Here is a 25,472-nt window from a genome sequence, read left to right on the forward strand (position 1 = left end):
GTTTCAAGTTGTGGAGTTTCTAGTTGTGGAATTTCTAGTTGTGGAGTCTCTAGTTGCGGAGTGAGTTTCTAGTTGCGGAGTTTCTGGTTGTGGAGTTTCTAGTTGCGGAGTCAGTAGTTGTGGAGTTTCTAGTTGTGGAGTTTCTAGTTGGGGATTTTCTAGCTGTGGAGTTTCTAGTTGCGGAGTTTCTAGTTGTGGTGTTCGTAGTTGTGGAGTTCGTAGTTGTGGAGTTTTTATTTGTGAAGTCTCTAGATGGGGAGTTTCCAGTTGTGGAGTTTCTAGCTGTGGAGTTTTTCGTTGCGGAGTTTCTAGTTGCAGAGTTTCTAGTAGCGGAGTTTTCTAGTTTTGGAGATTCTAGTGGCGGAGTTTCTAGTTGCGGAGTTTCAAGTTGTGGAGTTTATAGTTGTGGATTTTCTAGCTGTGGAGTTTCTGGTTGCGGAGTTTTTAGTTGCGGAGTTTTTGGTTGTGGAGTTTCTAGTTCTGGAGTCTGTAGTTGTGGAGTATCTATTTGTTGGGTTTCAAGTTGTGGAGTTTCTAGTTGTGGAGTTTCTAGTTGTTGAGTTTCTAGTAGTTGAGTTTCCAGTTGCCGAGTTTCTAGTTGCGAAATCTCAAGTCGTGGAGTATATAGTTGTGGTGTTTCAAGTTGTGGAGTTTCTACTTGCGGAGTTTCTAGTTGCAGAGTTTCTAGTTCCGGAGTTTTCTAGTTGTGGAGTTTCTAGTGGCGGAGTTTCTAGTTGTGGAGTTTCTCGTTGTGGAGTTTCTAGTTGTGGAGTTTGTAGTTGTGGAGTATCTAGTTGTGGACTTTCAAGTTGTGGAGTTTCTAGTTGTGGAGTTTCTAGTTGTTAATTTTCTAGCTTTGGAGTTTCTATTGGCGGAGTTTCTAGTTGCAGAGTTTCTAGTTGTGGATTTTCTAGCTGTGGAATTTCTGGTTGCAGAGTTTTTAGTTGCGGTGTTTCTAGTTGTGGAGTTTCTAGTTGTTGAGTTTCTAGTTGCCGAGTTCTTTAGTTGCGAAGTCTCAAGTTGTAGAGTTTCTAGCTGTGGAGTTTCTAGTTGCGGAGTTTCTAGTTGCGGAGTTTCTAGTTGTGGAGTTTTTAGTTGTGGAGTCTCTAGTTGTGGAGTTTCTAGTTGTTAATTTTCTAGTTGTGAAGTTTTTATTTGCAGAGTTTCTAGTTGTGGATTTTGTAGCTGTGAAATTTCTGGTTGCAGAGTTTTTAGTTGCGGTGTATCTAGTTGTGGAGTTTCTAGTTGTTGAGTTTCTAGTTGCCGAGTTCTCTAGTTGCGAAGTCTCAAGTTGTAGAGTTTCTAGCTGTGGAGTTTCTAGTGGCGGAGTTTCTAGTTGCGGAGTTTCTAGTTGTGGAGTCTCTAGTTGTGGAGTTTCTAGTTGTGGAGTGTCTACTTGTGGAGTTTCTAGTTGTGGAGTTTCTATTTGTAGTTTTTAGTTTTTGAGTTTGTAGTTGTAGACTTTCTAGTTGCAGAGTTCCTAGTTTTGGAGTATCTAGTTGCGGAGTATCTAATTGTGCAGTCTCTAGTTTTGGAGTCTCTAGTTGTGGAGTTTCTGGTTGTGGAGTTTATAGTTGTGGAATTTCTAACTGTGGAGATTCTAGTTGCGGAGTTTCTAGTTGCAGAGTTTCTAGTTGTTGAGTTTCTAGTTGTGGAGTTTTAGTTGTGGAGTTTAAAGTTGTGGAATTAATAGGTGTGGAGTTTCTAGTTGTGCAGTTTCTGGTTTTCGGGTTTCTAGTTACGGAGTTCCTAGTTGTGGAGTTTCTAGTTGTGGAGTTTTTAGTTGTGGAGTTTCTAGTTGTGGAGCTTTTAGTTGAGGAGTCTCTAGTTGTTGAGTCTCTAGTTGTGGAAGTTCTAGTTGTGGAGTTTCTAGTTGCGGAGTTTCTTGTGTCGGAGTTTCTAGATGTAGAGTTTCTAGTTTTGGAGTTTCTGGCTGTAGAGTTTCTAGTTGCGGAGTTTCTAGTTGTGGAGTTTCTAGTTGTGAGGTTCGTAGTTGTGGAGTTTCTAGTTGTCGAGTTTCTTGTTGTGAAGTTTCTAGTTGTGGAGTTTCCAGTTGTGGAGTCTGTAGTTGTGGAGTATCTATTTGTTGGGTTTCAAATTGTGGAGTTTCTAGTTGCCGAGTTTCTAGTGGCGAAGTCTCAAGTCGTGGAGTTTTTAGCTGTGGAGTTTCTAGTTGCGGAGCTTTTATTTGCGGAGTTTCTATTTGCGGAGCTTCTAGTTGTGGAATTTGTAGTTGTGGAATATATAGTTGTGGTGTTTCAAGTTGTGGAGTTTCTAGTGGCGGAGTTTCTAGTTGCAGAGTTTCTAGTTGCGGAGTTTTCTAGTTGTGGAGTTTCTAGTTGCGGAGTTTCTAGTTGTGGAGCTTCAAGTTGTGGAGTTTCTAGTTGTGGAGTTTCTAGTTTTGGAGTTTGTTGTTGTGGAGTATCTAGTTGTGGGCTTTCAAGTTGTGGAGTTTCTAGTTGTGGAGTTTCTAGTTGCGGAGTTTTCTAGTTGCGGAGTCTGTAGTTGTCGAGTTTCTAGTTGTGGAATTTCTAGTTACAGAGTTTATAGTTGTGGAGCTTTTAGTTGAGGAGTCTCTAGTTGTGGAGTTTCTAGTTGTGGAGTTTCTAGTTGTAGAGTTTCTAGTTGCGAAGTCTCAAGTTGTGGAGTTTCTAGTTGTGGAGTTTCTAGTTGTGGAGTTTCTAGTTGTGGGGTTCGTAGTTGTGGGGTTCGTAGTTGTGCAGTTCTAGTTGTGGAGTCTCTAGTTGAGCAGTTTCTATTTGTGTTGTTTCTAGCTGTGGAGTTTCTAGTTGCGGAGTTTCTAGATGCAGAGTTTCTAGTTGCGGAGTTTTTTAGTTGTGAAGATTGTAGTGGCGGAGTTTCTAGTTGCGGAGTTCCAAGTTGTGGAGTTTCTAGTTGTGGAGCTTCTAGTTCTGGGGTTCGTAGTTGTGGGATTCGTAGTTGTGCAGTTTCTAGTTTTGCAGTCTCTAGTTGTGGAGTTTCCAGTTGTGGAGTTTCTAGCTGTAGAGTTTCTAGTTGCGGAGTTTCTAGTTGCAGAGTTTCTAGTTGTGGAGTTTTCTAGTTGTGGAGATTCTAGTGGCGGAGTTTCTAGTTGCGGAGTTTCAAGTTGTGGAGTTTCTCGTTGTGGAGTTTCTAGTTGTGGATTTTCTAGCTGTGGAGTTTCTAGTTGCGAAGTTTTTAGTTGCGGAGTTTCTGGTTGTAGAGTTTCTAGTTGTGGAGTCTGTAGTTGTGGAGTATCTATTTGTTGGGTTTCAAGTTGTGGAGTTTCTAGTTGTGGAGTTTCTAGTTGTTGAATTTCTAGTAGTTGAGTTTCTAGTTGCCGAGTTTCTAGTTGCGAAATCTCAAGTCGTGCAGTTTCTAGCTGTGGAGTTTCTAGTTGCGGAGCTTCTAGTTGCGGAGTTTCTAGTTGTGGAGCTTCTAGTTCTGGGGTTCGTTGTTGGGGGGTTCGTAGTTGTGCAGTTTCTAGTTTTGGAGTCTCTAGTTGTAGAGTTTCCAGCTGTGGAGTTTCTAGCTGTGGAGTTTCTAGTTGCGGAGTTTCTAGTTGCAGAGTTTCTAGTTGTGGATTTTGTAGTTGTGGAGTATATAGTTGTGGCGTTTCAAGTTGTGGAGTTTCTAGTTGTGGAATTTCTAGTTGTGGAGTCTCTAGTTGCGGAGTGAGTTTCTAGTTGCGGAGTTTCTGGTTGTGGAGTTTCTAGTTGCGGAGTCAGTAGTTGTGGAGTTTCTAGTTGTGGAGTTTCGAGTTGTGGATTTTCTAGCTGTGGAGTTTCTAGTTGCGGAGTTTCTAGTTGTGGTGTTCGTAGTTGTGGAGTTCGTAGTTGTGGAGTTTCTATTTGTGAAGTCTCTAGTTGGGGAGTTTCCAGTTGTGGAGTTTCTAGCTGTGGAGTTTTTCGTTGCGGAGTTTCTAGTTGCAGAGTTTCTAGTAGCGGAGTTTTCTAGTTTTGGAGATTCTAGTGGCGGAGTTTCTAGTTGCGGAGTTTCAAGTTGTGGAGTTTATAGTTGTGGATTTTCTAGCTGTGGAGTTTCTGGTTGCAGAGTTTTAAGTTGCGGAGTTTCTGGTTGTGGAGTTTCTAGTTCTGGAGTCTGTAGTTGTGGAGTATCTATTTGTTGGGTTTCAAGTTGTGGAGTTTCTAGTTGTTGAGTTTCTAGTTGTTGAGTTTCTAGTTGTGGAATTTCAAGTTGTGGAGTCTCTAGTGGCGGAGTGAGTTTCTAGTTGCGGAGTTTCTGGTTGTAGAGTTTCATGTTGCGGAGCCAGTAGTTGTGGAGTTTCTAGTTGTGGAATTTCTAGTGTTTGAATTTCTAGTTGCCGAGTTCTTTAGTTGCGAAGTCTCAAGTTGTGGAGTTTCTAGCTGTGAAGTTTCTAGTTGCGGAGTTTCTAGTTGTGGAGTTTTTAGTTGAGGAGTCTCTAGTTGTGGAGTCTCTAGTTGTGGAGTTTCTAGTTGGGGAGTGTCTACTTGTGGAGTTTGTAGTTGTGGAGTTTCTAGTTGTTGAGTTTCTAGTCGTGGAGTCTGTAGTTGTGGAGTATCTGTTTGTTGGGTTTCAAGTTATGGAGTTTCTGGCTGTGGAGTTTCTAGTTGTGGAGTTTCTAGTTGTTGAGTTTCTAGTTGCCGAGTTTCTAGTTGCGAAGTCTCAAGTCGTGGAGTTTCTAGCAGCGGAGTTTCTAGTGGCGGAGCTTCTAGTGGCGGAGTTTCTAGTTGAGTAATTTGTAGTTGTGGAGTATCTAGTTTTGGTGTTTCAAGTTGTGGAGATTTTAGCTGTGAAGTTTCTAGTTGTGGAGTTTCTAGTTGTGGAGTTTCTATTTGTAGTTTTTATTTTTCGAGTTTGTAGTTGTAGATTTTCTAGTTGCAGAGTTCCTAGTTGTGGAGTTTCTAGTTGTGGAGTTTCTTGTTGGGGAGTTTCTAGTTGTGAAGTTTCTAATTGTGGATTTTCTAGTTGCGAATTTTCTAGTTGTGAAGTTTCTAGTTGGGGAGTTTCTACTTGAGTTTATAGCTGCGGATTTTCTAGTTCCACAGTTTCGAGTTGCAAAGTTTCAAGTTGTCGAGTTTGTAGTTGCGGAGTCGCTAGTTGTGGAGTTTCTAGTAGCGGAGTTGCTAGCTGTGGAGTTTCTAGTTGCGGAGTCTCTAATTGTGCAGTCTCTAGTTTTGGAGTCTCTAGTTGTGGAGTTTCTAGTTGTGGAGTTTATAGTTGTGGAGTTTCTAGCTGTGGAGATTCTAGTTGCGGAGTTTCTAGTTGCAGAGTTTCTAGTTGCGGTTTTTCTTGTTGCAGAGTTTCTAGTTGTGGAGTTTCTAGTTGTGAAGTTTTAGTTGTGGAGTTTCAAGTTGTGGAATTCATAGGTGTGGAGTTTCTAGTTGTGGAGTTTCTAGTTTTCGAGTTTCTAGTTACGCAGTTTCTAGTTGTGGAGTTTTTAGTTGTGTAGCTTTTATAAGAGAAGTCTCTAGTTGTTGAGTCTTTAGTTGTGGAAGTTCTAGTTGTGGAGTTTCTAGTTGCGCAGTTTCTAGATGTGGAGTTTCTAGTTGTGGAGTTTCTGGCTGTGGAGTTTATAGTTGCGGAGTTTCTAGTATCGGAGTTTCTAGTTGTGGAGTTTCTAGTTGTGGAGTTTCTAGTTGTAGAGTTTCTAGTTGCGAAGTCTCAAGTTGTGGAGTTTCTAGTTGTGGAGTTTCTAGTTGTGGAGTTTCTAGTTGTGGGGTTCGTAGTTGTGGGGTTCGTAGTTGTGCAGTTCTAGTTGTGGAGTCTCTAGTTGAGGAGTTTCTATTTGTGTTGTTTCTAGCTGTGGAGTTTCTAGTTGCGGAGTTTCTAGATGCAGAGTTTCTAGTTGCGGAGTTTTTTAGTTGTGGAGATTCTAGTGGCGGAGTTTCTAGTTGCGGAGTTTCAAGTTGTGGAGTTTCTCGTTGTGGAGTTTCTAGTTGTGGATTTTCTAGCTGTGGGGTTTCTAGTTGCGAAGTTTTTAGTTGCGGAGTTTCTGGTTGTAGAGTTTCTAGTTGTGGAGTCTGTAGTTGTGGAGTATCTATTTGTTGGGTTTCAAGTTGTGGAGTTTCTAGTTGTGGAGTTTCTAGTTGTTGAATTTCTAGTAGTTGAGTTTCTAGTTGCCGAGTTTCTAGTTGCGAAATCTCAAGTCGTGCAGTTTCTAGCTGTGGAGTTTCTAGTTGCGGAGCTTCTAGTTGCGGAGTTTCTAGTTGTGGAGCTTCTAGTTCTGGGGTTCGTTGTTGGGGGGTTCGTAGTTGTGCAGTTTCTAGTTTTGGAGTCTCTAGTTGTGGAGTTTCCAGTTGTGGAGTTTCTAGCTGTGGAGTTTCTAGTTGCGGAGTTTCTAGTTGCAGAGTTTCTAGTTGTGGATTTTGTAGTGGTGGAGTATATAGTTGTGGTGTTTCAAGTTGTGGAGTTTCTAGTTGTGGAATTTCTAGTTGTGGAGTCTCTAGTTGCGGAGTGAGTTTCTAGTTGCGGAGTTTCTGGTTGTGGAGTTTCTAGTTGCGGAGTCAGTAGTTGTGGAGTTTCTAGTTGTGGAGTTTCTAGTTGGGGATTTTCTAGCTGTGGAGTTTCTAGTTGCGGAGTTTTTAGTTGTGGTGTTCGTAGTTGTGGAGTTCGTAGTTGTGGAGTTTCTATTTGTGAAGTCTCTAGATGGGGAGTTTCCAGTTGTGGAGTTTCTAGCTGTGGAGTTTTTCGTTGCGGAGTTTCTAGTTGCAGAGTTTCTAGTAGCGGAGTTTTCTAGTTTTGGAGATTCTAGTGGCGGAGTTTCTAGTTGCGGAGTTTCAAGTTGTGGAGTTTATAGTTGTGGATTTTCTAGCTGTGGAGTTTCTGGTTGCGGAGTTTTTAGTTGCGGAGTTTCTGGTTGTGGAGTTTCTAGTTCTGGAGTCTGTAGTTGTGGAGTATCTATTTGTTGGGTTTCAAGTTGTGGAGTTTCTAGTTGTGGAGTTTCTAGTTGTTGAGTTTCTAGTAGTTGAGTTTCCAGTTGCCGAGTTTCTAGTTGCGAAATCTCAAGTCGTGGAGTATATAGTTGTGGTGTTTCAAGTTGTGGAGTTTCTACTTGCGGAGTTTCTAGTTGCAGAGTTTCTAGTTCCGGAGTTTTCTAGTTGTGGAGTTTCTAGTGGCGGAGTTTCTAGTTGTGGAGTTTCTCGTTGTGGAGTTTCTAGTTGTGGAGTTTGTAGTTGTGGAGTATCTAGTTGTGGACTTTCAAGTTGTGGAGTTTCTAGTTGTGGAGTTTCTAGTTGATAATTTTCTAGCTTTGGAGTTTCTATTGGCGGAGTTTCTAGTTGCAGAGTTTCTAGTTGTGGATTTTCTAGCTGTGGAATTTCTGGTTGCAGAGTTTTTAGTTGCGGTGTTTCTAGTTGTGGAGTTTCTAGTTGTTGAGTTTCTAGTTGCCGAGTTCTTTAGTTGCGAAGTCTCAAGTTGTAGAGTTTCTAGCTGTGGAGTTTCTAGTTGCGGAGTTTCTAGTTGCGGAGTTTCTAGTTGTGGAGTTTTTAGTTGTGGAGTCTCTAGTTGTGGAGTTTCTAGTTGTTAATTTTCTAGTTGTGAAGTTTTTATTTGCAGAGTTTCTAGTTGTGGATTTTGTAGCTGTGAAATTTCTGGTTGCAGAGTTTTTAGTTGCGGTGTATCTAGTTGTGGAGTTTCTAGTTGTTGAGTTTCTAGTTGCCGAGTTCTCTAGTTGCGAAGTCTCAAGTTGTAGAGTTTCTAGCTGTGGAGTTTCTAGTGGCGGAGTTTCTAGTTGCGGAGTTTCTAGTTGTGGAGTCTCTAGTTGTGGAGTTTCTAGTTGTGGAGTGTCTACTTGTGGAGTTTCTAGTTGTGGAGTTTCTATTTGTAGTTTTTAGTTTTTGAGTTTGTAGTTGTAGACTTTCTAGTTGCAGAGTTCCTAGTTTTGGAGTATCTAGTTGCGGAGTATCTAATTGTGCAGTCTCTAGTTTTGGAGTCTCTAGTTGTGGAGTTTCTGGTTGTGGAGTTTATAGTTGTGGAATTTCTAACTGTGGAGATTCTTGTTGCGGAGTTTCTAGTTGCAGAGTTTCTAGTTGTTGAGTTTCTAGTTGTGGAGTTTTAGTTGTGGAGTTTAAAGTTGTGGAATTAATAGGTGTGGAGTTTCTAGTTGTGCAGTTTCTGGTTTTCGGGTTTCTAGTTACGGAGTTCCTAGTTGTGGAGTTTCTAGTTGTGGAGTTTTTAGTTGTGGAGTTTCTAGTTGTGGAGCTTTTAGTTGAGGAGTCTCTAGTTGTTGAGTCTCTAGTTGTGGAAGTTCTAGTTGTGGAGTTTCTAGTTGCGGAGTTTCTTGTGTCGGAGTTTCTAGATGTAGAGTTTCTAGTTTTGGAGTTTCTGGCTGTAGAGTTTCTAGTTGCGGAGTTTCTAGTTGTGGAGTTTCTAGTTGTGAGGTTCGTAGTTGTGGAGTTTCTAGTTGTCGAGTTTCTTGTTGTGAAGTTTCTAGTTGTGGAGTTTCCAGTTGTGGAGTCTGTAGTTGTGGAGTATCTATTTGTTGGGTTTCCAATTGTGGAGTTTCTAGTTGCCGAGTTTCTAGTGGCGAAGTCTCAAGTCGTGGAGTTTTTAGCTGTGGAGTTTCTAGTTGCGGAGCTTTTATTTGCGGAGTTTCTATTTGCGGAGCTTCTAGTTGTGGAATTTGTAGTTGTGGAATATATAGTTGTGGTGTTTCAAGTTGTGGAGTTTCTAGTGGCGGAGTTTCTAGTTGCAGAGTTTCTAGTTGCGGAGTTTTCTAGTTGTGGAGTTTCTAGTTGCGGAGTTTCTAGTTGTGGAGCTTCAAGTTGTGGAGTTTCTAGTTGTGGAGTTTCTAGTTTTGGAGTTTGTTGTTGTGGAGTATCTAGTTGTGGGCTTTCAAGTTGTGGAGTTTCTAGTTGTGGAGTTTCTAGTTGCGGAGTTTTCTAGTTGCGGAGTCTGTAGTTGTCGAGTTTCTAGTTGTGGAATTTCTAGTTACAGAGTTTATAGTTGTGGAGCTTTTAGTTGAGGAGTCTCTAGTTGTGGAGTTTCTAGTTGTGGAGTTTCTAGTTGTAGAGTTTCTAGTTGCGAAGTCTCAAGTTGTGGAGTTTCTAGTTGTGGAGTTTCTAGTTGTGGAGTTTCTAGTTGTGGGGTTCGTAGTTGTGGGGTTCGTAGTTGTGCAGTTCTAGTTGTGGAGTCTCTAGTTGAGCAGTTTCTATTTGTGTTGTTTCTAGCTGTGGAGTTTCTAGTTGCGGAGTTTCTAGATGCAGAGTTTCTAGTTGCGGAGTTTTTTAGTTGTGAAGATTGTAGTGGCGGAGTTTCTAGTTGCGGAGTTCCAAGTTGTGGAGTTTCTAGTTGTGGAGCTTCTAGTTCTGGGGTTCGTAGTTGTGGGATTCGTAGTTGTGCAGTTTCTAGTTTTGCAGTCTCTAGTTGTGGAGTTTCCAGTTGTGGAGTTTCTAGCTGTAGAGTTTCTAGTTGCGGAGTTTCTAGTTGCAGAGTTTCTAGTTGTGGAGTTTTCTAGTTGTGGAGATTCTAGTGGCGGAGTTTCTAGTTGCGGAGTTTCAAGTTGTGGAGTTTCTCGTTGTGGAGTTTCTAGTTGTGGATTTTCTAGCTGTGGAGTTTCTAGTTGCGAAGTTTTTAGTTGCGGAGTTTCTGGTTGTAGAGTTTCTAGTTGTGGAGTCTGTAGTTGTGGAGTATCTATTTGTTGGGTTTCAAGTTGTGGAGTTTCTAGTTGTGGAGTTTCTAGTTGTTGAATTTCTAGTAGTTGAGTTTCTAGTTGCCGAGTTTCTAGTTGCGAAATCTCAAGTCGTGCAGTTTCTAGCTGTGGAGTTTCTAGTTGCGGAGCTTCTAGTTGCGGAGTTTCTAGTTGTGGAGCTTCTAGTTCTGGGGTTCGTTGTTGGGGGGTTCGTAGTTGTGCATTTTCTAGTTTTGGAGTCTCTAGTTGTAGAGTTTCCAGCTGTGGAGTTTCTAGCTGTGGAGTTTCTAGTTGCGGAGTTTCTAGTTGCAGAGTTTCTAGTTGTGGATTTTGTAGTTGTGGAGTATATAGTTGTGGTGTTTCAAGTTGTGGAGTTTCTAGTTGTGGAATTTCTAGTTGTGGAGTCTCTAGTTGCGGAGTGAGTTTCTAGTTGCGGAGTTTCTGGTTGTGGAGTTTCTAGTTGCGGAGTCAGTAGTTGTGGAGTTTCTAGTTGTGGAGTTTCGAGTTGTGGATTTTCTAGCTGTGGAGTTTCTAGTTGCGGAGTTTCTAGTTGTGGTGTTCGTAGTTGTGGAGTTCGTAGTTGTGGAGTTTCTATTTGTGAAGTCTCTAGTTGGGGAGTTTCCAGTTGTGGAGTTTCTAGCTGTGGAGTTTTTCGTTGCGGAGTTTCTAGTTGCAGAGTTTCTAGTAGCGGAGTTTTCTAGTTTTGGAGATTCTAGTGGCGGAGTTTCTAGTTGCGGAGTTTCAAGTTGTGGAGTTTATAGTTGTGGATTTTCTAGCTGTGGAGTTTCTGGTTGCAGAGTTTTAAGTTGCGGAGTTTCTGGTTGTGGAGTTTCTAGTTCTGGAGTCTGTAGTTGTGGAGTATCTATTTGTTGGGTTTCAAGTTGTGGAGTTTCTAGTTGTGGAGTTTCTAGTTGTTGAGTTTCTAGTAGTTGAGTTTCCAGTTGCCGAGTTTCTCGTTGCGAAATCTCAAGTCGTGGAGTTTCTAGCTGTGGAGTTTCTAGTTGCGGAGTTTCTAGTTGTGGATTTTGTAGTTGTGGAGTATATAGTTGTGGTGTTTCAAGTTGTGGAGTTTCTACTTGCGGAGTTTCTAGTTGCAGAGTTTCTAGTTCCGGAGTTTTCTAGTTGTGGAGTTTCTAGTGGCGGAGTTTCTAGTTGTGGAGTTTCTCGTTGTGGAGTTTCTAGTTGTGGAGTTTGTAGTTGTGGAGTATCTAGTTGTGGACTTTCAAGTTGTGGAGTTTCTAGTTGTGGAGTTTCTAGTTGTTAATTTTCTAGCTTTGGAGTTTCTATTGGCGGAGTTTCTAGTTGCAGAGTTTCTAGTTGTGGATTTTCTAGCTGTGGAATTTCTGGTTGCAGAGTTTTTAGTTGCGGTGTTTCTAGTTGTGGAGTTTCTAGTTGTTGAGTTTCTAGTTGCCGAGTTCTTTAGTTGCGAAGTCTCAAGTTGTAGAGTTTCTAGCTGTGGAGTTTCTAGTTGCGGAGTTTCTAGTTGCGGAGTTTCTAGATGTGGAGTTTTTAGTTGTGGAGTCTCTAGTTGTGGAGTTTCTAGTTGTTAATTTTCTAGTTGTGAAGTTTTTATTTGCAGAGTTTCTAGTTGTGGATTTTGTAGCTGTGAAATTTCTGGTTGCAGAGTTTTTAGTTGCGGTGTATCTAGTTGTGGAGTTTCTAGTTGTTGAGTTTCTAGTTGCCGAGTTCTCTAGTTGCGAAGTCTCAAGTTGTAGAGTTTCTAGCTGTGGAGTTTCTAGTGGCGGAGTTTCTAGTTGCGGAGTTTCTAGTTGTGGAGTTTTCAGTTGTGGAGTCTCTAGTTGTGGAGTTTCTAGTTGTGGAGTGTCTACTTGTGGAGTTTCTAGTTGTGGAGTTTCTATTTGTAGTTTTTAGTTTTTGAGTTTGTAGTTGTAGACTTTCTAGTTGCAGAGTTCCTAGTTTTGGAGTATCTAGTTGCGGAGTATCTAATTGTGCAGTCTCTAGTTTTGGAGTCTCTAGTTGTGGAGTTTCTGGTTGTGGAGTTTATAGTTGTGGAATTTCTAACTGTGGAGATTCTAGTTGCGGAGTTTCTAGTTGCAGAGTTTCTAGTTGTTGAGTTTCTAGTTGTGGAGTTTTAGTTGTGGAGTTTAAAGTTGTGGAATTAATAGGTGTGGAGTTTCTAGTTGTGGAGTTTCTGGTTTTCGGGTTTCTAGTTACGGAGTTCCTAGTTGTGGAGTTTCTAGTTGTGGAGTTTTTAGTTGTGGAGTTTCTAGTTGTGGAGCTTTTAGTTGAGGAGTCTGTAGTTGTTGAGTCTCTAGTTGTGGAAGTTCTAGTTGTGGAGTTTCTAGTTGCGGAGTTTCTTGTGTCGGAGTTTCTAGATGTAGAGTTTCTAGTTTTGGAGTTTCTGGCTGTAGAGTTTCTAGTTGCGGAGTTTCTAGTTGTGGAGTTTCTAGTTGTGAGGTTCGTAGTTGTGGAGTTTCTAGTTGTCGAGTTTCTTGTTGTGAAGTTTCTAGTTGTGGAGTTTCCAGTTGTGGAGTCTGTAGTTGTGGAGTATCTATTTGTTGGGTTTCAAGTTGTGGAGTTTCTAGTTGCCGAGTTTCTAGTTGCGAAGTCTCAAGTCGTGGAGTTTTTAGCTGTGGAGTTTCTAGTTGCGGAGCTTTTATTTGCGGAGTTTCTATTTGCGGAGCTTCTAGTTGTGGAATTTGTAGTTGTGGAATATATAGTTGTGGTGTTTCAAGTTGTGGAGTTTCTAGTGGCGGAGTTTCTAGTTGCAGAGTTTCTAGTTGCGGAGTTTTCTAGTTGTGGAGTTTCTAGTTGCGGAGTTTCTAGTTGTGGAGCTTCAAGTTGTGGAGTTTCTAGTTGTGGAGTTTCTAGTTTTGGAGTTTGTTGTTGTGGAGTATCTAGTTGTGGGCTTTCAAGTTGTGGAGTTTCTAGTTGTGGAGTTTCTAGTTGCGGAGTTTTCTAGTTGCGGAGTCTGTAGTTGTCGAGTTTCTAGTTGTGGAATTTCTAGTTACAGAGTTTATAGTTGTGGAGCTTTTAGTTGAGGAGTCTCTAGTTGTTGAGTCTCTAGTTGTGGAATTTCTAGTTGTGGAGTTTCTAGTTGTGGAACTTCAAGTTGTGGAGTTTCTAGTTGCAGAGTCTCTAGTTGTAGAGTTTCTAGTTGCAAAGTTTCTAGCTGTGGAGATTCTAGTGGCGGAGTCTCTAGTTGTGCAGTCTCTAGTTCTGGAGTCTGTAGTTGTGGAGTTTCTAGTTCTGGAGTTTGAAGTTGTGGAGTTTCTAGCTGTGGAGTTTCTAGTTGCAGGGTTTCTAGTTGCGTAGTTTTCTAGTTGTGCAGTTTCTAGTTGCGGAGTTTCTAGTTGCGGAGTTTCAAGTTGTGGAGTTTCTAGTTGTGGAGTTTTTAGTTGTGGAGTCTCTAGTTGTGGAGTTTCTAGTTGTGGAGTGTCTACTTGTGGAGTGTCTACTTGTGGAGTTTCTAGTTGTGGAGTTTCTAGTTGCAGGGTTTCTAGTTTCGGAGTTTTCTAGTTGTGGAGTTTCTAGTTGCGGAGTTTCTAGTTGCGGAGTTTCAAGTTGTGCAGTTTCTAGTTGTGGAGTTTCTAGTTGTGGAGTTTTTAGTTGTGGAGTTTCTAATTGTGGAGCTTCTTGATGGCGAGTTTCTAGTTGTGAAGTTTCTAGTTGTGGATTTTCGAGTTGTGGAGTTTCTAGTTGCGAAGTTTCTAGTTGGGGAGTTTCTACTTGAGTTTATTGTTGCGGATTTTCTAGTTGCAGAGTTTTAAGTGGCCGAGTTTCTAGTTGCGGAGTGTCTAGTTGTGGAGTTTCTAGTTGCGGAGTTTCTAGCTGTGGAGTTTCTAGTTGCGGAGTCTCTAGTTGTGCAGTCTCTGGTTTTGGAGTTTCTGGTTGTGGAGTTTCTAGTTGTGGAGTTTCTATTTGCGGAGTCTCTAGTTGTGCAGTTTCTGGTTTTGGAGTCTCTGGTTGTGGAGTTTCTAGTTGTGGAGTTTCTAGCTGTGGAGTTTCAAGTTGCGGAGTCTCTAGTTGTGCAGTCTCTAGCTGTGGAGTCTCTGGCTGTGGAGTTTCTTGTTGCGGAGTTTCTAGTTGTGGATTTTCTGTCTGTGGAGATTCTAGTGGCGGAGTTTCTAGTTGCGGAGTTTCAAGTTGTGGAGTTTCTCGTTGTGGAATTTCTAGTTGTGGATTTTCTAGCTGTGGAGTTTCTAGTTGCGAAGTTTTTAGTTGCGGAGTTTCTGGTTGTAGAGTTTCTAGTTGTGGAGTCTGTAGTTGTGGAGTATCTATTTGTTGGGTTTCAAGTTGTGGAGTTTCTAGTTGTGGAGTTTCTAGTTGTTGAATTTCTAGAAGTTGAGTTTCTAGTTGCCGAGTTTCTAGTTGCAAAATCTCAAGTCGTGCAGTTTCTAGCTGTGAGATTCTAGTTGCGGAGCTTCTAGTTGCGGAGTTTCTAGTTGTGGAGCTTCAAGTTCTGGGGTTCGTTTTTGGGGGGTTCGTAGTTGTGCAGTTTCCAGTTTTGAAGTCTCTAGTTGTGGAGTTTCCAGTTGTGGAGTTTCTAGCAGTGGAGTTTCTAGTTGCGGAGTTTCTAGTTGCAGAGTTTCTAGTTGTGGATTTTGTAGTTGTGGAGTATATAGTTGTGGTGTTTCAAGTTGTGGAGTTTCTAGTTGTGGAATTTCTAGTTGTGGAGTCTCTAGTTGCGGAGTGAGTTTCTAGTTGCGGAGTTTCTGGTTGTGGAGTTTCCAGTTGCGGAGTCAGTAGTTGTGGAGTTTCTAGTTGTGGAGTTTCTAGTTGTCGATTTTCTAGCTGTGGAGTTTCTAGTTGCGGAGTTTCTAGTTGTGGTGTTCGTAGTTGTGGAGTTCGTAGTTGGGGAGTTTCTATTTGTGAAGTCTCTAGTTGGGGAGTTTCCAGTTGTGGAGTTTCTAGCTGTGGAGTTTTTCGTTGCGGAGTTTCTAGTTGCAGAGTTTCTAGTAGCGGAGTTTTCTAGTTGCGGAGATTCTAGTGGCGGAGTTTCTAGTTGCGGAGTTTCAAGTTGTGGAGTTTCTAGTTGTGGATTTTCTAGCTGTGGAGTTTCTGGTTGCGGAGTTTTTAGTTGCGGAGTTTCTGGTTGTGGAGTTTCTAGTTCTGGAGTCTGTAGTTGTGGAGTATCTATTTGTTGGGTTTCAAGTTGTGGAGTTTCTAGTTGTGGAGTTTCTAGTTGTTGAGTTTCTAGTAGTTGAGTTTCCAGTTGCCGAGTTTCTAGTTGCGAAATCTCAAGTCGTGGAGTTTCTAGCTGTGGAGTTTCTAGTTGCGGAGTTTCTAGTTGTGGATTTTGTACTTGTGGAGTATATAGTTGTGGTGTTTCAAGTTGTGGAGTTTCTAGTTGCGGAGTTTCTAGTTGCAGAGTTTCTAGTTCCGGAGTTTTCTAGTTGTGGAGTTTCTAGTTGCGGAGTTTCTAGTTGTGGAGTTTCTCGTTGTGGAGTTTCTAGTTGTGGAGTTTGTAGTTGTGGAGTATCTAGTTGTGGACTTTCAAGTTGTGGAGTTTCTAGTTGTGGAGTTTCTAGTTGTTAATTTTCTAGCTTTGGAGTTTCTATTGGCGGAGTTTCTAGTTGCAGAGTTTCTAGTTGTGGATTTTCTAGCTGTGGAATTTCTGGTTGCAGAGTTTTTAGTTGCGGTGTTTCTAGTTTTGGAGTTTCTAGTTGTTGAGTTTCTAGTTGCCGAGTTCTTTAGTTGCGAAGTCTCAAGTTGTAGAGTTTCTAGCTGTGGAGTTTCTAGTTGCGGAGTTTCTAGTTGCGGAGTTTCTAGTTGTGGAGTTTTTAGTTGTGGAGTCTCTAGTTGTGGAGTTTCTAGTTGTGGAATTTGTAGTTGTGGACTATATAGTTGTGGTGTTTCAAGTTGTGGAGTTTCTAGTGGCGGAGTTTCTAGTTGCAGAGTTTCTAGTTGCGGAGTTTTCTAGTTGTGGAGTTTCTAGTTGCGGATTTTCTAGTTGTGGAGCTTCAAGTTGTGGAGTTTCCAGTTGTGGAGTTTCTAGTTTTGGAGTTTGTTGTTGTGGAGTATCTAGTTGTGGGCTTTCAAGTTGTGGAGTTTCTAGTTGTGGAGTTTCTAGTTGCGGAGTTTTCTAGTTGCGGAGTCTGTAGTTGTCGAGTTTCTAGTTGTGGAATTTCTAGTTACGGAGTTTCTAGTTGTGGAGCTTTTAGTTGAGGAGTCTCTAGTTGTTGAGTCTCTAGTTGTGGAATTTCTAGTTGTGGAGTTTCTACTTGTGGAACTTCAAGTTGTGGAGTTTCTAGTTGCAGAGTCTCTAGTTGTAGAGTTTCTAGTTGCAAAGTTTCTAGCTGTGGAGATTCTAGTGGCGGAGTCTCTAGTTGTGCAGTCTCTAGTTCTGGAGTCTGTAGTTGTGGAGTTTCTAGTTGCGGAGTTTGAAGTTGTGGAGTTTCTAGCTGTGGAGTTTCTAGTTGCAGGGTTTCTAGTTGCGGAGTTTTCTAGTTGTGCAGTTTCTAGTTGCGGAGTTTCTAGTTGCGGAGTTTCAAGTTGTGGAGTTTCTAGTTGTGGAGTTTTTAGTTGTGGAGTCTCTAGTTGTGGAGTTTCTAGTTGTGGAGTGTCTACTTGTGGAGTGTCTACTTGTGGAGTTTCTAGTTGCAGGGTTTCTAGTTTCGGAGTTTTCAAGTTGTGGAGTTTCTAGTTGCGGAGTTTTTAGTTGCGGAGTTTCAAGTTGTGGAGTTTCTAGTTGTGGAGTTTCTAGTTGTGGAGTTTTTAGTTGTGGAGTTTCTAATTGTGGAGCTTCTTGATGGGGAGTTTATAGTTGTGAAGTTTCTAGTTGTGGATTTTCGAGTTGTGGAGTTTCTAGTTGCGAAGTTTCTAGTTGGGGAGTTTCTACTTGAGTTTATAGTTGCGGATTTTCTAGTTGCAGAGTTTTAAGTTGTCGAGTTTCTAGTTGCGGAGTGTCTAGTTGTGGAGTTTCTAGTTGCGGAGTTTCTAGCTGTGGAGTTTCTAGTTGCGGAGTCTCTAGTTGTGCAGTCTCTGGTTTTGGAGTTTCTGGTTGTGGAGTTTCTAGTTGTGGAGTTTCTTGTTGCGGAGTTTCTAGTTGTGGATTTTCTGTCTGTGGAGATTCTAGTGGCGGAGTTTCTAGTTGCGGAGTTTCAAGTTGTGGAGTTTCTCGTTGTGGAGTTTCTAGTTGTGGATTTTCTAGCTGTGGAGTTTCTAGTTGCGAAGTTTTTAGTTGCGGAGTTTCTGGTTGTAGAGTTTCTAGTTGTGGAGTCTGTAGTTGTGGAGTATATATTTGTTGGGTTTCAAGTTGTGGAGTTTCTAGTTGTGGAGTTTCTAGTTGTTGAATTTCTAGTAGTTGAGTTTCCAGTTGCCGAGTTTCTAGTTGCGAAATCTCAAGTCGTGCAGTTTCTAGCTGTGGAGATTCTAGTTGCGGAGCTTCTAGTTGCGGAGTTTCTAGTTGTGTAGCTTCTAGTTCTGGGGTTCGTTGTTGTGGGGTTCGTAGTTGTGCAGTTTCTAGTTTTGGAGTCTCTAGTTGTGGAGTTTCTAGTTGTGGAGTTTTTAGTTGTGGAGTTTCTAGTTGTGGAGCTTTTAGTTGAGGAGTCTCTAGTTGTTGAGTCTCTAGTTGTGGAAGTTCTAGTTGTGGAGTTTCTAGTTGCGGAGTTTCTTGTGTCGGAGTTTCTAGATGTGGAGTTTCTAGTTTTGGAGTTTCTGGCTGTAGAGTTTCTAGTTGCGGAGTTTCTAGTTGTGGAGTTTCTAGTTGTGAGGTTCGTAGTTGTGGAGTTTCTAGTTGTCGAGTTTCTTGTTGTGAAGTTTCTAGTTGTGGAGTTTCCAGTGGTGGAGTCTGTAGTTGTGGAGTATCTATTTGTTGGGTTTCAAATTGTGGAGTTTCTAGTTGTGGAGTTTCTAGTTGTGGATTTTCTAGTAGTTGAGTTTCTAGTTGCCGAGTTTCTAGTTGCGAATTCTCAAGTCGTGGAGTTTTTAGCTGTGGAGTTTCTAGTTGCGGAGCTTTTATTTGCGGAGTTTCTATTTGCGGAGCTTCTAGTTGTGGAATTTGTAGTTGTGGAATATATAGTTGTGGTGTTTCAAGTTGTGGAGTTTCTAGTGGCGGAGTTTCTAGTTGCAGAGTTTCTAGTTGCGGAGTTTTCTAGTTGTGGAGTTTCTAGTTGCGGAGTTTCTAGTTGTGGAGCTTCAAGTTGTGGAGTTTCTAGTTGTGGAGTTTCTAGTTTTGGAGTTTGTTGTTGTGGAGTATCTAGTTGTGGGCTTTCAAGTTGTGGAGTTTCTAGTTGTGGAGTTTCTAGTTGCGGAGTTTTCTAGTTGCGGAGTCTGTAGTTGTCGAGTTTCTAATTGTGGAATTTCTAGTTACAGAGTTTCTAGTTGTGGAGCTTTTAGTTGAGGAGTCTCTAGTTGTTGAGTCTCTAGTTGTGGAATTTCTAGTTGTGGAGTTTCTAGTTGTGGAACTTCAAGTTGTTGAGTTTCTAGTTGCAGAGTCTCTAGTTGTACTGTTTCTAGTTGCAAAGTTTCTAGCTGTGGAGACTCTAGTGGCGGAGTCTCTAGTTGTGCAGTCTCTAGTTCTGGAGTGTGTAGTTGTGGAGTTTCTAGTTGCGGAGTTTGAAGTTGTGGAGTTTCTAGCTGTGGAGTTTCTAGTTGCAGGGTTTCTAGTTGCGGAGTTTTCTAGTTTTGCAGTTTCTAGTTGCGGAGTTTCCAGTTGCGGAGTTTCAAGTTGTGGAGTTTCTAGTTGTGAAGTTTTTAGTTGTGGAGTCTCTAGTTGTGGAGTTTCTAGTTGTGGAGTGTCTATTTGTGGAGTGTCTACTTGTGGAGTTTCTAGTTGTGGAGTTTCTAGTTGCAGGGTTTCTAGTTTCGGAGTTTTCTAGTTGTGGTGTTTCTAGTTGCGGAGTTTCTAGTTGCGGAGTTTCAAGTTGTGGAGTTTCTAGTTGTGGAGTTTCTAGTTGTGGATTTTTTAGTTGTGGAGTTTCTAATTGTGGAGCTTCTTGATGGGGAGTTTCTAGTTGTGAAGTTTCTAGTTGTGGATTTTCGAGTTGTGGAGTTTCTACTTGCGAAGTTTCTAGCTGGGGAGTTTCTACTTGAGTTTATAGTTGCGGATTTTCTAGTTGCAGAGTTTTAAGTTGTCGAGTTTCTAGTTGCGGAGTGTCTAGTTGTGGAGTTTCTAGTTGCGGAGTTTCTAGCTGTGGAGTTTCTAGTTGCGGAGTCTCTAGTTGTGCAGTCTCTGGTTTTGGAGTTTCTGGTTGTGGAGTTTCTAGTTGTGGAGTTTCTAGTTGCGGAGTCTCTAGTTGTGCAGTTTCTGGTTTTGGAGTCTCTGGTTGTGGAGTTTCTAGTTGTGGAGTTTCTAGCTGTGAAGTTTCAAGTTGCGGAGTCTCTAAGTGTGTAGTCTCTAGCTGTGGAGTCTCTGGCTGTGGAGTTTCTTGTTGCGGAGTTTCTAGTTGTGGATTTTCTGTCTGTGGAGATTCTAGTGGCGGAGTTTCTAGTTGCGGAGTTTCAAGTTGTGGAGTTTCTCGTTGTGGAGTTTCTAGTTGTGGATTTTCTAGCTGTGGAGTTTCTAGTTGCGAAGTATTTAGTTGCGGAGTTTCTGGTTGTAGAGTTTCTAGTTGTGGAGTCTGTAGTTGTGGAGTATCTATTTGTTGGGTTTCAAGTTGTGGAGTATCTAGTTGTGGAGTTTCTAGTTGTTGAACTTCTAGTAGTTGAGTTTCTAGTTGCCGAGATTCTAGTTGCGAAATCTCAAGTCGTGCAGTTTCTAGCTGTGGAGATTCTAGTTGCGGAGCTTCTAGTTGCGGAGTTTCTAGTTGTGGAGCTTCTAGTTCTGGGGTTCGTTGTTGTGGGGTTCGTAGTTGTGCAGTTTCTAGTTTTGGAGTCTCTAGTTGTGGAGTTTCCAGTTGTGGAGTTTCTAGCTGTGGAGTTTCTAGTTGCGGAGTTTCTAGTTGCAGAGTTTCTAGTTGTGGATTTTGTAGTTGTGGAGTATATAGTTGTGGTGTTTCAAGTTGTGGAGTTTCTAGTTGTAGAATTTCTAGTTGTGGAGTCTCTAGTTGCGGAGTGAGTTTCTAGTTGCGGAGTTTCTGGTTGTGGAGTTTCTAGTTGCGGAGTCAGTAGTTGTGGAGTTTCTAGTTGTGGAGTTTCTAGTTGTGGATTTTCTAGCTGTGGAGTTTCTAGTTGCGGAGTTTTGTAGTTGCGGAGTCTGTAGTTGTGGAGTTTCTAGTTTTGGAGTTTCTATTTGTGGATTTTCTAGCTGTGGAGTTTCTAGTTGCGGAGTTTCTGGTTGTGGAGTTTCTAGTTTTGGAGTTTCTAGTTGTGGAGTCTTTAGTTGTGGAGTATCTATTTGTTGGGTTTGAAGTTGTGGAGTTTCTGGCTGTGGAGTTTCTAGTTGCGAAGTCTCAAGTCGTGTAGTTTCTTGCTGCGGAGTTTCTAGTTGCGGAGCTTCTAGTTGCGGAATTTCTAGTTGCGGAGTTTCTAGTTGTGGAATTTGTAGCTGTGGAGTATCTAGTTGTGGTGTTTCAAGTTGTGGAGTATAGCTGTGGAGTTTCTAGTTGCAGAGTTTCTAGTTGCGGAGTTTCTAGTTGCAGAGTTTGTAGTTGTGGAGTATCTAGTTGTGGACTTTCAAGTTGTGGAGTTTCTAGTTGTGGAGTTTCTAGTTGCGGAGTTTTCTAGTTGCGGAGTCTGTAGTTGTGGAGTTTCTAGTCGTGGAATTTCTAGTTGTGGAGTTTCTAGTTGCGGAGTGAGTTTCTAGTTGCGGAGTTTCTGTTTGTGGAGTTTCTAGTTGCGGAGTCAGTAGTTGTGGAGTTTCTAGTTGTGGAGTTTCTATTTGTGAATTTTCTAGCTGTGGAGTTTCTATTTGCGGAGTTTCTAGTTGCAGAGTTTCTAGTTGTGGATTTTCTAGCTGTGGAATTTCTGGTTCCAGAGTTTTTAGTTGCGGTGTTTCTAGTTGTGGAGTTTCTAGTTGTTGAGTTTCTAGTTGCCGAGTTCTTTAGTTGCGAATTCTCAAGTTGTAGAGTTTCTAGCTGTGGAGTTTCTAGTTGCGGAGTTTCTAGTTGTGGAGTTTTTAGTTGTGGAGTCTCTAGTTGTGGAGTTTCTAGTTGTGGCGTGTCTACTTGTGGAGTTTCTAGTTGTGGAGTTTCTATTTGTAGTTTTTAGTTTTCGAGTTTGTAGTTGTAGAATTTCTAGTTGCAGAGTTCCTAGTTTTGGAGTATCTAGTTGCGTAGTGTCTAATTGTGCAGTCTCTAGTTTTGGAGTCTCTAGTTGTGGAGTTTCTGGTTGTGGAGTTTATTGTTGTGGAATTTCTAACTGTGGAGATTCTAGTTGCGGAGTTTCTAGTTGCAGAGTTTCTAGTTGTGGAGTTTCTAGTTGTGGAGTTTTAGTTGTGGAGTTTAAAGTTGTGGAATTTATAGGTGTGGAGTTTCTAGTTTCCGGGTTTCTAGTTACGGAGTTTCTAGTTGTGGTGTTTCTAGTTGTGGTGTTTCTAGTTGTGGAGCTTTTAGTTGAGGAGTCTCTAGTTGTTGAGTCTCTAGTTGTGGAAGTTCTAGTTTTGGAGTTTCTAGTGGCGGAGTTTCTAGTTGAAGAGTTTCTAGTTGCGGAGTTTTCTAGTTGTGGAGCTTCTAGTTGTGGAGTTTCTAGTTGTGGAGCTTCAAGTTGTGGAGTTTCTAGTTGTGGAGTTTCTAGTTGTGGAGTTTGTAGTTGTGGAGTATCTAGTTGTGGGCTTTCAAGTTGTGGAGTTTCTAGTTGTGGAGTTTCTAGTTGCGGAGTTTTCTAGTGGCGGAGTCTGTAGTTGTGGAGTTTCTAGTTGTGGAATTTCTAGTTACGGAGTTTCTAGTTGTGGAGCTTTTAGTTGAGGAGTCTCTAGTTGTTGAGTCTCTAGTTGTGGAGTTTCTAGTTGCAGAGTTTCAAGTTGTGGAGTTTCTAGTTGCGGAGTCTCTAGTTGTGGAGTCTCTAGTTGTGGAGTTTCTAGTTGTGGAGTGTCTACTTGTGGAGTTTCTAGTTGTGGAGTTTCTAGCTGTGGAGTTTCTAGTTGCAGGGTTTCTAGTGTCGAAGTTTTCTAGTTGTGGAGTTTCTAGTTGCGGAGTTTCTAGTTGCGGAGTTTCAAGTTGTGGAGTTTCTAGTTGTGGAGTTTCTAGCTGTGGAGTTTCAAGTTGCGGAGTCTCTAGTTGTGCAGTCTCTAGCTGTGGAGTCTCTGGCTGTGGAGTTTCTTGTTGCGGAGCTTCTAGTTGTGGATTTTCTGTCTGTGGAGTTTCTAGTTGCGGAGTTTCTAGTTGTAAGGTTTGTAGTTGTTGAGTTTCTAGTTGTCGAGTTTCTAGTTGTGGAGTCTCTAGTTGGGGAGTTTCTAGTTGCGAAGTCTCAAGTTGTTGAGATTCTAGTTGTGGAGTTTCTAGTTGTGGGGTTCGTAGTTGTGGGGTTCGTAGTTGTTCAGTTTCTAGTTGTGGAGTATCTACTTGTGGAGTTTCCATTTGTGGTGTTTGTAGCTGTGGAGTTTCTAGTTGCGGATTTTCTAGATGCAGAGTTTCTAGTTGCGGAGTTTTCTATTTGTGGAGATTCTAGTGGCGGAGTTTCTAGTCGCGGAGTTCCAAGTTGTGGAGTTTCTAGTTGTGGAGTTTCTAGTTGTGGAATTTGTAGTTGTGGAGTATATAGTTGTGGTGTTTCAAGTTGTGGAGTTTCTAGTTGCGGAGTTTCTAGTTGCAGAGTTTCTAGTTGCGGAGTTTTCTAGTTGTGGAGTTTCTAGTTGCGGAGTTTCTAGTTGTGGAGCTTCAAGTTGTGGAGTTTCTACTTGCGTTGTTTCTAGCTGTCGAGATTCTAGTGGCGGAGTCTCTAGTTGTGCAGTCTCTAGCTGTGGAGTCTGTAGTTGTGGAGTTTCTAGTTGTGGAGTCTGTAGTTGTGCAGTTTCTAGTTGTGGAGTTTCTAGCTGTGGAGTTTCTAGTTGCAGGGTTTCTGGTTGCGGAGTTTTCTAGTTGTGGAGTTTCTAGTTGCGGAGTTTCAAGTTGTGGAGTTTCTGGTTGTGGAGTTTCTGGTTGTGGAATTTATAGGTGTGGAGTTTCTGGTTTTCGGGTTTCTACTTACTGAGTTTCTAGTAATGGAGTTTCTAGTTGTGGAGCTTTTAGTTGAGGAGTCTCTAGTTGTTGAGTCTCTAGTTGTTGAGTCTCTAGTTGTGGAAGTTCTAGTTGTGGAGTTTCTAGTTGCGGAGTTTCTAGTTGCAGAGTTTCTAGTTGCGGAGTTTTCTAGTTGTGGAGATCCTAGTGGCGGAGTTTCTAGTTGCGGAGTTTCAAGTTGTGGAGTTTCTTGTTGTGGAGTTTCTAGTTGTGGAGTTTCTAGTTGCGCAGTTTCTAGTTGTGGAGTTTGTAGTTGTGGAGTTTCTATTAGTTGAGTTTCTAGTTGTCGAGTTTCTAGTTGCAGGGTTTCTAGTTTCGGAGTTTTCTAGTTGTGGAGTTTGTAGTTGTGGAGTATCTAGTAGCGGCGTTTCAAGTTGTGGAGTTGATAGTTTTGGATTTTGAAGTTGTAGAGTTATTAGTAGTGGAGTTTCTAGTGGTGGAGTTTCTAGAGTAGGAGTCTTTAGTTGTGGAGTTTCTAGTTGTGGAGTTTCTAGTTGCGAACTCTCAAGTTGTGGAGTTTCTAGTTGTGGAGTTTCTAGCTGTGGAGTTTCTAGTTGTTGAGTTTCTAGTTGACGAGTTTCTATTTGCGAAGTCTCAAGTTGTGGAGTTTCTAGCTGTGGAGTTTCTAGTTGCGGAGTTTGTAGTTGCGAAGTTTCTAGTTGCAGAGTTTCTAGTTGTGGAGATTCTAGTTGCCGAGTTTCTTGTTGCGAAGTCTCAAGTTGTGGAGTTTCTAGCTGTGGAGTTTTCAGTTGCAGAGTTTCTAGTTGTGGAGTTTCTAGTTGTGGAGTTTCTAGTTGAGGAGTTTCTAGTGGCAGAGTTTCTAGTTGCAGAGTTTTCTAGTTGTGAAGATTCTTGTGGCGGAGTTTCAAGTTGTGGAGTTTCTAGTTGCGGAGTTACTAGCTGTGGAGTTTCGAGATGCGGAGTCTCTAGTTGTGCAGTCTATAGTTGTTGAGTTGCTAGTTGTGAAGTTTATAGTTGTGGGATTTCTAGCTGTGGAGTTTCTAGTTGCGGAGTTTCTTGTTGCATAGTTTCTAGTTGCGGAGTTTCTAGTTGCCGAGATTCTAGTTGTGGAGTTTCTAGTGGGGAGTTTCTGGCTGTGGAGTTTCCAGTTGCGGAGTTTCTATTTGAGGAGTTTCTAGTTGTGAGGATCGTAGTTGTGGAGTTTCTAGTGGTTGAGCTTCTAGTTGTGGAGTCTCTAGTTGTGGAGTTTCTACTTGTGGAGTTTTTAGTAGCGAACTCTCAAGTTTTGGAGTTTCTAGTTGTGGAGTTTCTAGCTGTGGTGTTTCTAGTTGTTGAGTTTCTAGTTGACGAGTTTCTATTTGCGAAGTCTCAAGTTGTGGAGTTTCTAGTGGTTTAGTTTCCAGTTGATGAGTTTCTATTTGCGAAGTCTCAAGTTGTGGAGTTTCTAGCTGTAAAGTTTCTAGTTGCAGGGTTTCTAGTTGTGGACTTTCTAGCTGTGGAGTTTCCAGATGTGGAATTTCTAGTTGTTGAATTTGTAGTTGTGGAGTATCTAGTTGTGGTGTTTCAAGTTGAGGGGTTTCTAGCTGTGGAGTTTCTAGTTGTGGAGTTTCTAGTGGCAGAGTTTCTAGTTGCGGAGTTTTCTAGTTGTGGAGATTCTAGTGGCGGAGTTTCAAGTTGTGGAGTTTCTAGTTGCGGTGTTACTAGCTGTGGAGTTTCTAGTTCCGGAGTCTCTAGTTGTGCAGTCTATAGTTGTTGAGTTGCTAGTTGTGAAGTTTATAGTTGTGGGATTTCTAGCTGTGGAGTTTCTAGTTGCGGAGTTTCTTGTTGCATAGTTTCTAGTTGCGGAGTTTCTAGTTGCAGAGATTCTAGTTGCAGAGTTTATAGTTGTGGAGTTTCTAGTTGTGGAGTTTTAGTTGTAGATTTTCAAGTTGTGGAATTTATAGGTGTGGAGTTTCTAGTTGTTGAGTGTCTAGTTGTGGAGTTTCTAGCTGTGGAGTTTCTAGTTGCGGAGTTTCTAGTTGCGGAGGTTCCAGTTGTGGAGTTTTTAGTTGTGGAGTTACTAGCTGTGGAGTTTCTAGATGCGGAGTCTCTAGTTGTGCAGTCTATAGTTGTTGAGTTGCTAGTTGTGAAGTTTATAGTTGTGGGATTTCTAGCTGTGGAGTTTCTAGTTGCGGAGTTTCTTGTTGCATAGTTTCCCGTTGCGGAGTTTCTAGTTGTAGAGATTCTAGTTGTGGAGTTTCTAGTGGGGAGTTTCTGGCTGTAAAGTTTCCAGTTGCGGAGTTTCTAGTTGTGTAGTTTCTAGTTTTGAGGATCGTAGTTGTGGAGTTTCTAGTGGTGGAGCTTCTAGTTGTGGAGTCTCTAGTTGTGGAGTTCCTAGTTGTGGAGTTTTTAGTTGCGAACTCTCAAGTTTTGGAGTTTCTAGTTGTGGAGTTTTAGTTGTGGAGTTTAAAGTTGTGGAATTTATAGGTGTGGAGTTTCTAGTTTTCGGGTTTCTAGTTACGGAGTTTCTAGTTGTGGTGTTTCTAGTTGTGGTGTTTCTAGTTGTGGAGCTTTTAGTTGAGGAGTCTCTAGTTGTTGAGTCTCTAGTTGTGGAAGTTCTAGTTGTGGAGTTTCTAGTTGTGGAGTTTCTAGTTGTGGAGCTTCAAGTTGTGGAGTTTCTAGTTGTGGAGTTTCTAGTTGTGGAGTTTGTAGTTGTGGAGTATCCAGTTGTGGGCTTTCAGGTTGTGGAGTTTCTAGTTGTGGAGTTTCTAGTTGCGGAGTTTTCTAGTGGCGGAGTCTGTAGTTGTGGAGTTTCTAGTTGTGGAATTTCTAGTTACGGAGTTTCTAGTTGTGGAGCTTTTAGTTGAGGAGTCTCTAGTTGTTGAGTCTCTAGTTGTGGAGTTTCTAGTTGCAGAGTTTCAAGTTGTGGAGTTTCTAGTTGCGGA

The sequence above is a fragment of the Rhipicephalus microplus genome, unplaced genomic scaffold (assembly GCF_043290135.1).
Source record: "Rhipicephalus microplus isolate Deutch F79 unplaced genomic scaffold, USDA_Rmic scaffold_12, whole genome shotgun sequence".
NCBI classification, from domain to species: domain Eukaryota; kingdom Metazoa; phylum Arthropoda; class Arachnida; order Ixodida; family Ixodidae; genus Rhipicephalus; species Rhipicephalus microplus.